The sequence below is a fragment of the Vicia villosa genome, unplaced genomic scaffold (assembly GCF_029867415.1).
Source record: "Vicia villosa cultivar HV-30 ecotype Madison, WI unplaced genomic scaffold, Vvil1.0 ctg.000449F_1_1, whole genome shotgun sequence".
Lineage (NCBI taxonomy): Eukaryota > Viridiplantae > Streptophyta > Magnoliopsida > Fabales > Fabaceae > Vicia > Vicia villosa.
Window position 1 is genome coordinate 453769 of NW_026705213.1, and position 10724 is coordinate 464492.

General features: G+C 37.9%; 1 non-coding gene across 1 annotated transcript; it reads right to left on the reverse strand.

Annotated features, from left to right (window-relative positions):
• Positions 1–10388: 10388 nt before the first annotated feature.
• Positions 10389–10495, reverse strand: LOC131628387 (small nucleolar RNA R71). The gene has a single exon (XR_009291772.1). It is a non-coding gene; the product is annotated as a small nucleolar RNA R71 (small nucleolar RNA).
• Between the last annotated feature and the right edge of the window lie 229 nt (positions 10496–10724).

Sequence of the window (10724 nt, forward strand, 5' to 3'; positions counted from 1 at the left end):
AGTTCTCGCTATTTGCTAAATCACCATCCTCTTTCAAATATCCCCTGAAAACTTTGTAAATATGGATACTTTGGTGCCTCTTGGCAATTCAGTTTGCAGAATATAATCTGCTACAGGAGAAGTGTAGTTGGGACGTCGAAGTCAAGTATTAAGGCCATTATTAGCCATAATCCTCTCGATCAGGGTTGTTAAGTTATTTTCTGTTGCCATGTTATCTCGGCTAACCCTGTTCATTACTTCATCTGCATTTTGTTCCCTATTAAACATAACTACCCTTTGCTATTCGTCAAGAATTTCCTGTCGAACAACATTAGTTCTCCGGGTCTGCTGTTGCAACTCTACCCCCTGGTTTCTTTCATCAGGCCTTTGTCTAGATGGTCGAACTGGGTCTAGGATAGGTTCCAAAACTGGTTTGTCTGCCTAAATTACAACCTGTTGTTTCTTCGTCGGGTAGAAGTTTGAGGGGTCCCTAAGAAATCTGTTATAAGCCTCATTTGTGTGGATATTCGTTGGCATGTATCAAGATTATCCTGGTTCGTCCTAGTAATGTTTTTTATTAAGGGAGAAAAAATCGAACCCATTTCTCGAGAAAGTACACCCACCATGTCATGGTTGCTTGCATCAATCTCTTGCCTAAGTGTTAATTGGTTATTTATGGTTAATGTAGGCATTTGTCCCGACGGGCCTGGGTTTTGTACACTTCGACCAATTGAACCTGCATTGGGCAAAAAGGTTGTCGTAATAGGTTTGGTGTATGTAGGTCCGCCGCCCTGAATTCCTGTCATATATGATGCTGGCATTCCATAAGGTTTTGGGTTCCAAGGTCTATAACCTTCAAAGCCTGTTGGCCTGGGAGTGAATGGTGGTCCTTGACATGCAAAATTTGTCGAGAAATGTGGGATTTCTGTTGTACTTGTGAAGGGGGGTACCGTAGTCAAACTAAGAACTGGTATCGTCCCTGTGGACATCGATGTAGATTCGGGCATGTCCTGAGTACTACTTACGGCCGCAGACCCTATCGATGTAGGTATCGCCTATGATTCTGGCATGGAGGTCAAAACATTTGTTGTACTTGCAGCAACATTACCTGACCCTTGAGGGGGATCTTGAGTTCCCCTCTCACTGGTTGAATTGACCATTTTCTTTTTGTATTTACGTTTAGGAATTGGCTGTGAATTGTTGGTAGATTTACCGCTCCTAAGGATCATACAAGGTTCTAAAGTATTCTAAACCTATAAGTCAAAATAAGAATACTTAAATGACAACTTTTGACACCGTCCCACTGGGCGTGCCAATTTATTTATGGTGATTTCTGGTAAACAACCGCTAGTCCTCCAAACTATGAATATACTTTGGTTACTTGCAGGATCGACTAGATTGATCCTAGGAAATGTGTCGAAAAGTTGTCTTTTATGATGATTTGGTTCATACTTTCTTGATTTTGGTTTTCTTTATAACGTGATGGTATAATTCTATGAATAACTACGAAATGAAACTAAGTAAATATGCAATGAAACATAAATTGGTTAGACAATAATCATAAATGACTTCAACGGGAATGGAAAGGAAATTAAACTACGAATGTGAAAAAACTTGACGGGAAAGTAAAGGAAATTAAAGATACTTCGATCTTATAATAGAAAGATAAACATATATTTACTTAAGGTGTTGAAGGTCACCTACTTTCATTCAGCTTTGATTTAGGAACCTTCCTGATATATAATCATCTCAAAAATAGCCATTCAAAGCCATTTTTCCTCCGAAACTTATATCTTCGAAGAATATACAAATTATTCGAAATCTCCAGCTAACACCAAGTAGACTCCAACCGAGGATTGGCACCTATAGGAAGCCTTAAATAATTAAAAGGAAGGCACTTAATCTTACATTAATCTCAATCAAGCTAAGAAGGAAGGAACAACATTAATCCCAATCAAGCTACTCTTATGGAAATTGACCTCAAGGCCTGAAGCTAACTCATACCCCCTCAATACTACTTTAATAACCCATAGATTATCAACTGAGGGAACTCCCAAGATTAAGGTATCAACGGTGTATTGAAGGTGAGAAATTGCTAAATTAGAGGAGCCAACTTTAAAACCTGAGAAAATATTAAGATTAATGGCCCTTTTTAACCACCCACTAAGGCCTTACGCGACTAAAAGGAAAAGGAAATATGCTAAAGGATCTTAATCCCTCGGGTTAGGGAGTCGTTAACCAACATGGCCAAGTTTCTAGCATACACACAGGCTCTGATCCAAGATCTCCATTTATCATTAAAACCAGACTTGGCAAGCATATAATCTAATAAGCTCCGTCTAATATAGTCATATGCTTTCTTAAAGTATATTTTAAAGGTAATAAAAGCCTTTTTACTCGCTTAGCCAACTCAATCAACTCATTAATTGCCACAACCCCGTCAACCAGCATTCACCATTTTAAGAAGACTAGGTGATTAAGAGAAAATAAATTTTCCATTACCAAACCAAGTTTCTTAGTCAAGACCTTAGCAAGCAACTTATATAGAGATCACACTAAGGATATAGGCCAAAATTCTCCTAAAGAACTGGGTTCTTAACCTTAAGAACAAGGTTCATAAAATAGGAGACAAAACTATGAGGTAAAGAAGTAAAAAAAATGAAACTCAACAAACATATTGCCCATATCATCCCTCAAAAAACACCAAAACCTTTTGAAGAAATAAATATTAATACCACCAGGCCTAACATCGTATTCCCATCGCATTGGCACACCACCTCATCAATCTCTTCAACAAGGAAGGGGGTGTTAAAGTTTGATTATCCTCCTTAGAATGGATCTGGAAAGGAACCCAACTAAGCTTAAATCTAAAGGAATATGGTTTTTTAAACCACTCAGAAGCCCTCTTTCTTCTTTACCAACAATACTGGCGCACCCCACGAAGAAGCACTCGGAAGGATGAATTTCTTCTCAAGCAACTCTTTCAATTGTTTCTTCAGTTCATCCAACTCTAATGGTGACATCCGATACGGTGCCATCGACACTAGGCTAGTTCCCAGAACAAATTCAATAGCAACTTCTACTTCTCTTTCCGGAGTAACTGAAGGATAGAAAAACACTTAGAAAGGGGGGGTTTGAATAAGTGTAGTTTCAAAACTTGTAAGATAAAAACAACTTGCACAATTATTTTTATCCTGGTTCGTTGTTAACTAAACTACTCCAGTCCACCCTTATCAGGTGATTTACCTCAAATGAGGATTTAATCCACTAATCACACGAGATTACAATGGTTTTCCACTGAGACACTGCTAAGTCTTCTAAAGTCTTCTGATCACAACCTGATCACTCTAGGAACAATCTACTTAGATAACCTCTAAGACTTTTCTAGAGTCTTCTGATCTAACTGATCACTCTAGTCCTTTACAACTTAATGTAAACAATTTCTAAGAGTATTACAATGCTTCTCAAAAGCGATTATCACAACTGTGATATTTCTCTTACAGTTTAAAGCTTAATCTCACTATAGTATTACAACAGCAATAAGTGAGGTTGAAGATGACGTTTGAGAGCTTTTGAATTTGACAGCGTTTATGTAAATTTGCGTAAGAGTTCTTCTTTTCTTCTCATCACAACTTCATTTATATAGGCGCATGAGAAGATGACCGTTGGGAACATTTAATGCTTTGCGTATTCCGTACAGCATTGCATTTAATGTTTCACTCTTTTGTCAACTACCTCGAGCCTTGCTTTTGCTGCGACTACTGACGTTGCTGTTAATAGCTTCTAACGTTCCTTTTGCCAGTCAACGTAGCCTGCCATCTTGTACTTGATTCTGATTGATCTTTTGTAGATACAACGTTTGAATATCATCAGAGTACAAACAACTTGGTGCATATGCATCTTCTGATCTTCTGACCTTGAAGTGCTTCTGAGCGTGATACCATGACTTCAGTGCTTCTGCTTCTGAACTCCAGTCCTTCTGATGCTTCCCTAGACCATGTTCTGATTCTGCTTGACCATCTTCTGATGTCTTGCCAGACCATGTTCTGATGTTGCATGTTGAACCTTCAGAGTCAAAGCTTCTGAGCGCTGATTTGTGCATACTCTTTATATATTTCCTGAAAAGGAAATTGCATAGGATTAGAGTACCACATTATCTTAAGCAAAATTCATATACATTGTTATCATCAAAACTATGATAATTGATCAGAACAATTCTTGTTCTAACAGTAACTCGTTCACATCTTCTGGAAAAACTTCCGGAAATTCACATACCACTAGTAATTTAGTACGTACTACCTTCTCCTTCAAGTTCATCAACACAAACAACATAAACATCGTTGCACCGTCCTCAATATCTTCATTCATTTGTCTAGCTATCATGTTCAGATCATCAGAACTAACATCTTCAAGAAATAATACCGTCTTCGAAAAATAGTTGATATGAACACGGTTGAATTCCAACCAGTTCATTCCCAGGATTACATCAAGTTATTTCAATGGAAGACACACTAAGTCCATTCCAAATTCTCTACCAAAAATATCGACCGGACAATTCAAACAAGCAGACAAAGTCTTTACAGAACCCAATGCAGGAGTGTCAATTACCATACTTCCATTTATGTCAGATATTTTTAAATTCAATCTCTTATCGCAATCCAAAGAAATAAAAGAGCGAGTTTCTTCAGTATCAATAATCGCAACTAAAGGTGTGCCATGAATGAAACACATACCTTTAATCAATCTATTCTCTGGAGTAGTCTCCAACCCAGTCAATGCAAAAACTTTTCCTCCAGCTTGGTTCTTCCTTGGGTTAGTACATTGTGGGATAATGTGACCCTCTTCACCACAATTGTAGCAAATAACAACCTTCTTCTTACAATCAGTGGCAATATGGCCCACCATGTCACACTTGAAGCATTTCTTCTGTTCATGCTTGCATTCATTCTTACGGTGTCCAACCTCGCCACAGTTGTAGCATCTAACAAAAGCACTAGAGTCTCCCCAACTAGGTTTCTTCTAGTCAACTGCTTTACCTCTACCATATGGCTTACCTCTATCCATATGCTTCTTAACCTTTCTGTCAACTAACTCGCGAGAGTGAGATGACTTCATCTTGACATTATCTTCTTCAAATATCCTGCTACAGTCGACCAGATCAGCAAACCGTCTAATCCTTTGATACTTGATACCCTGCTTAATCTCATCGTGAAGACCACTCACGAATTTGATGCATTTCGAGAACTCACCAGCCTCGTCATTGTTGTAAGGAGTGTAGTACTTTGCCCATTCTACAAACTTGGCAGCATACACTGGAACTGTCATATTGTCTTGCTTCATCTCCAGGAATTCAATATCTTTCCTTCCCCGAACATCTTTAGGGAATTACTTCCTCAGAAACTCTCTCTTGAATATAGCCCAAGTGATTGCTATACCATCAGCGTCCAACTCAACTCTCGTAGTAACCCACCAGTCATCAGCTTCTTCCGACAACATGTGAGTACCATACCTCACTTTCAGGTCTTCAGCACAGTCAATGACTCTGAAAATCCTTTCGATTTCCTTCAGCCATTTCTGAGCACCTTCCAAATCATGCGTACCCTTGAACAATGGAGGATTGTTCCTCTGAAAATTCCCCAATTTCCTGTCAGCACCAATCCCGGCTCCATTTGCATTCCCTCCCAGCACACCAGCAATCATGCCGAGAGCCTCGGCGATAGAATCGTCGTTTCTTCCACCTCTTCCAGCCACTGTTTTGCTTAAATCGCAAACAATATAGTCAGAACGAAAGTATCGCCTAATTAAATCATACATAGTCGTATACACATAGGGAAGAATGACATAAGACTCTGGTCACAACGACCAACTATGCTCTGATACCACTATTGTAACACCCTTCTAATCTCGCGGAAATTTAAAGTAATTATATCAGAGTAACATCAAACAAGGGTGTTACAATTCAATTTGAAAATAAGCATAGTGTGTCCTTGTCATGCATTCACCGAGGAAAAATTCATCATAATTCAAAATCATATTCGCAGAGCGGAAATTAAATCATATAGATAAGCTCAACATCCTTGAAGCTCACAAATGACTCAAAACAATAAATAAAATTATAAACTCAAAAACTTATAACTCGCATTCCCCAGTGTTACAATATCAGAGCATGACACATGACGCTAAACTAACACATTGACTCGTGAGCTAGTCCTCACCAAGTCGAAAGTTGCTATCCTCAATCTGAAAATGACAACATGTAAGGGTGAGTTTCATTCACGATTAAAAAATATTATAGCATCATAAACAATAACACCTCATAGTAATATTATCCACCCAATTTCATCATATTCAGATTATCAAGAAACATCCATCATTTACACAAACGTCTTTCGAATACATCGTTCAAACATGCAATCATACTCATCATTCAAGTCACACTAATCATGCATATGTATAAACTGAAACTATGGATGTGGTACCAATCCTCATCAATGAGAATAACCCACCGACCGGTCTATCATCATCCAGATACGGGCCTGCCAGCACAAATTCCGCACAATGGGAATTATGCCCTTCACTGAATCCACACCTCATTCGGATTCAGCCCGCAAACATATGATTATGAATGAATGCAAACATATATGAAACATACTTATATCCTCGTCAAGTCTATGAGTAATCTCATCCAATACTCAAATCATATCATCATCACCATCATCATCAAGCATGTTTACATATGTTAACATCACTCAAATACCATCCAATCATCTTCATACAATGCACAAACCATCACATGATTATCGCTTCAAACATAGCATGTATTAACACATCTCATCACATATATGTACAATACATCCTTCAACAAGAAATTAAATCATAATTTAAAATAATTAAGTTGCACCTCATTTCATCATCTAAACTGATATATTATTTCATAAGCTGGGTCACACTCGAAACGGCACTAAAAACGGTTTTACGGTTTGAAATTTATGCATCTTTAAAATTTTCCAAAACAGCTATCACTAACAGCACGCGGCGCAAACTGAGTGAATCAAATTTCCCTGAACATTCTTCCAAGTACTTCGCGGTGCATACAAGGTTCGGGGCACGAACTGGCGATTTCACAATCCCCCAATCGCTGAAAACAACATACGAGTTTTATCCCAATTCCACCAAACCCTGACCAAACCGATTCTAATCGATAAGATTTTACATGCAGCCACACAACACATATTATAACACACATTTAGCATAAAATTTGCATCTATTATCATCATGACATCATCAAGTAATGCAAAGTTTATCAAATCATACAATTTTCATCAAACCATCCCCAACCCCAATCTAACCTATGATCCAATTGACCTAAACAATACATCCAATCATCCCTATCATCTATAACACGATAAGCTAACCGGAAGAATCTCCCCTTACCTTAGCCAAAAGTTCTTGATAGGTCTCTTCCTCTTCTGTTCCTCTTTCACGTTCCTTGAGTTCCTAACTTCTCAGCTCTTCTTTCACGTTCTGAACTTCCTTCTCTAATTCCTTATTATTTTATTAAAAATAACATTATAATTAGTAATGGGCTTACTAACATAATACCCCATTCTTACTAACATCACATTTGGCCCAATACCATAATCCATCATTTACAATTATTTTTAAAAACTAAAATAATTCTAATTATTAATTCAATTTCCAATTAAATTAAAAATTAAAATATACGGGTGTTACAAATAATGAGCAAATATATGGAGGAGATCGAAGCTTGGTGGAAGCATGGAGATGTGGTCATGATGAAGTGTGGGATTAGGATTAGGATTGGCATGTATCTCCATATAATTTTGTTGATGTAATGTGATAATAATATTTGTAATAACTTTGGGTTTTTGGTACGGACATTGTAACTTGAATGAATGTGAATAATATTGAACTTGAATGATGTTGCCTTTGTGTCTTGTACCTTGAATTGTAAAAAAATCTATATAAATTTAATCTTCCTTTCAAATTTTGATAACACGATTTTATATCGTATATTTAGCCTGAAATCCATAGATATTTATAGCATTTTCCGTTTATTATGTTAATTTATTATGATATTACGCGAGTATTTGCTTTGTTTCAGGTTTTACACTCTTATTATGACTATTTGTGAAAAGGAAAGAAAATGGAGCTAAAATGACCAACATTTATGCCTAAAAGATGAAAAAGGAGTGCTGAAGTGAAAGAGGGGTGCAAATAAGACCCAAAAGGCCCAAAAGAGACAATTCAGCCCACAAGGGAACCAAAGGCGCGTGGCCCAAAACCTTGCCAGCACACAGAGACGCACGTCTCCAATGTTCTACGCCACGTCACCAGAGTGGAGACGCCCGTCTCCAGCTCCTCCTACTTTTACTCCACTTGAGACGCACGTCTCAAGTCATTCAACAGAACTTCCCAAAGAATCGGAGACGCACGTCTCCAAGTCCAAGTCTGCTGAGTTCCTCTTTTTACGCAACATCACAGCAAAACCTCCCCTATAAATAGAACCTTCTACCTCACTTCCAAAGAGTCCGATTTCCTGCCAACGAAGTGCTGCCGAAATTGTACCGCGAACCATATTTTTCATTCTGCTTTCATTCAAACACTTATTTTCTCACAACGATTTCTACACCGGAAATTGTTGTGAACTTTTTATAAATCTAGCCTTACGTTAGATTTATCGCTTTTATTTCCTTGTTTTATTTTATGTTCGTTTAAACTCCGAAGAACGATCCAACCAACCTGTGGTGGAAGTTCAGTACTTGAAGATTTACTTGCCATTTATTTAATTCAGGTTTAATATTTACCGCCTTATTTATATATTGATTTGCATGATATATTATATGCCTTTTAACATGCCTTTTATTATAAGCCAAATTAATTTATGCATGCTTAACTGTATTAATATGTCTGGCTAAATTACTAAGGTATCGGTATGTAAAGTAAGTTAACCGTAGGGATCCGAAATAAATTGGCTTAATTATGTTTTGTTAAATATCACCTATTTTTGGTTTGTATGTCTAATTTAATTAGTAAGTCTTAAAACCAATAGAGCGAAAGTTTGAGGGGTTAAGACGGTCAAAGGTTAAAATCAATAGAGCGAAAGTTTGAGATCTTTAACCAGATAGTAGACATAGGACATTAGTTTTAAGGATGGCGAAAGCGTATTAAAACTAATTAGAACTTATTTATTTTCAAAAATTGTTTTTACACTCGAGCGGGATGGCGAAAGCGTACGTTAGGGATATTAGCATGTTCCGAGTCAACAGAGCGAAAGTTTGAGATTAGGAGATTTAAATAGATAACAACTTCATAAAACGGGCATTTTATTAATTACGTTGTTTCCAAAAAGCTTTTCTAAAATCTAATGGGATGGCGAAAGCGTACATTAGGATTAGGATAGTAGTCTAAATCAACAGAGCGAAAGTTTGAGACGAGGATTTTTAACCAATTGAATTAGTAAAGATTTTTAATTAAATTATGCAAAAGCCAATGGACCTTCGGATCACCTTAAGTTAAACGAAATACATGCTGATATCTGTCTTTTATTATATTATTTATTTCTCACAATCACTTTCCCTTAGGAACAATCGAAATATTAGTAGCCCTAGCTTTACATAGTAACCTTAGATAACGGTAGATCGATTCATAGTCCCTGTGGATTCGATATCTTTTAAAACTACACGACACGACTGTGCACTTGCAGTCATCAGATTTATAGACACGTAAAGTCGCGATCAAGTTTTTGGCGCCGTTGCCGGGGACTATTCAAGTCGATATCGTAACTCACTGTTACACCGTAGAGACTAGGACAATTCTTCCCTTTCTTTCTGAACGATTGTATGCCAAATACTCGTTCACAAGGAGGAGATTTAATACAACGAATTAACGAGATCGAACATTTCATTAACGTCAAACGTCGAGCTCGCAATCTTCCCGAAGTAGCACCAATTCCGATTAATCAGGAACTGAGTTTTACTGATCAAATTAATCAAATCACCCCGAAGTTAGAGATGGCTGCTATTCGTCCTCTTAGAGACTATGCCGCTCCTTCGGGCGCTGAACCGCATTCAAGTATCGCACCACCTGCGATTGAGGCAAACAATTTTGAACTCAAACCTTCGTTGGTCCAAGCTGTTCAACAGAATCAATTCTCAGGAAGCCCTGCAGACGACCCCAACCTCCATTTATCCGTGTTCGTGCAATATGTCGACACTGTCAAAGCTAACAACGTTAGTTCCGAAGCTATTCGATTATGTCTCTTTCCTTTCTCCTTGAGAGATAGAGCTAGAGCGTGGCTTCAATCCCTACCTTCAACTTCCATAACTACATGGGACGAATTGAAGAGAGTATTCTTAGCAAGATACTTTCCACCTAGCAAAACTGCTATGCTCAGAGGTCAAATCAACGGATTTACCCAGAAAGATAACGAATCACTCTTTGAAGCTTGGGAACGTTACAAGGACATGCTTAGACTATGCCCTCATCATGGACTCGAACCATGGCTGATCATCCATACTTTCTATGGTGGTCTCTTATATAATACTAAAATGACTATAGATGCCGCTGCTGGCGGAGCATTAATGGACAAACCCCATGATGAAGCATACAACCTCATAGAGAACATGGCACAAAACCATTACCAATGGGGTGGAGAACGAGCCGCTCTAGAGAAAGCCCAAACCAAAGGAGGAATGTACGAAATAAGTGGTATAGACCGAGTT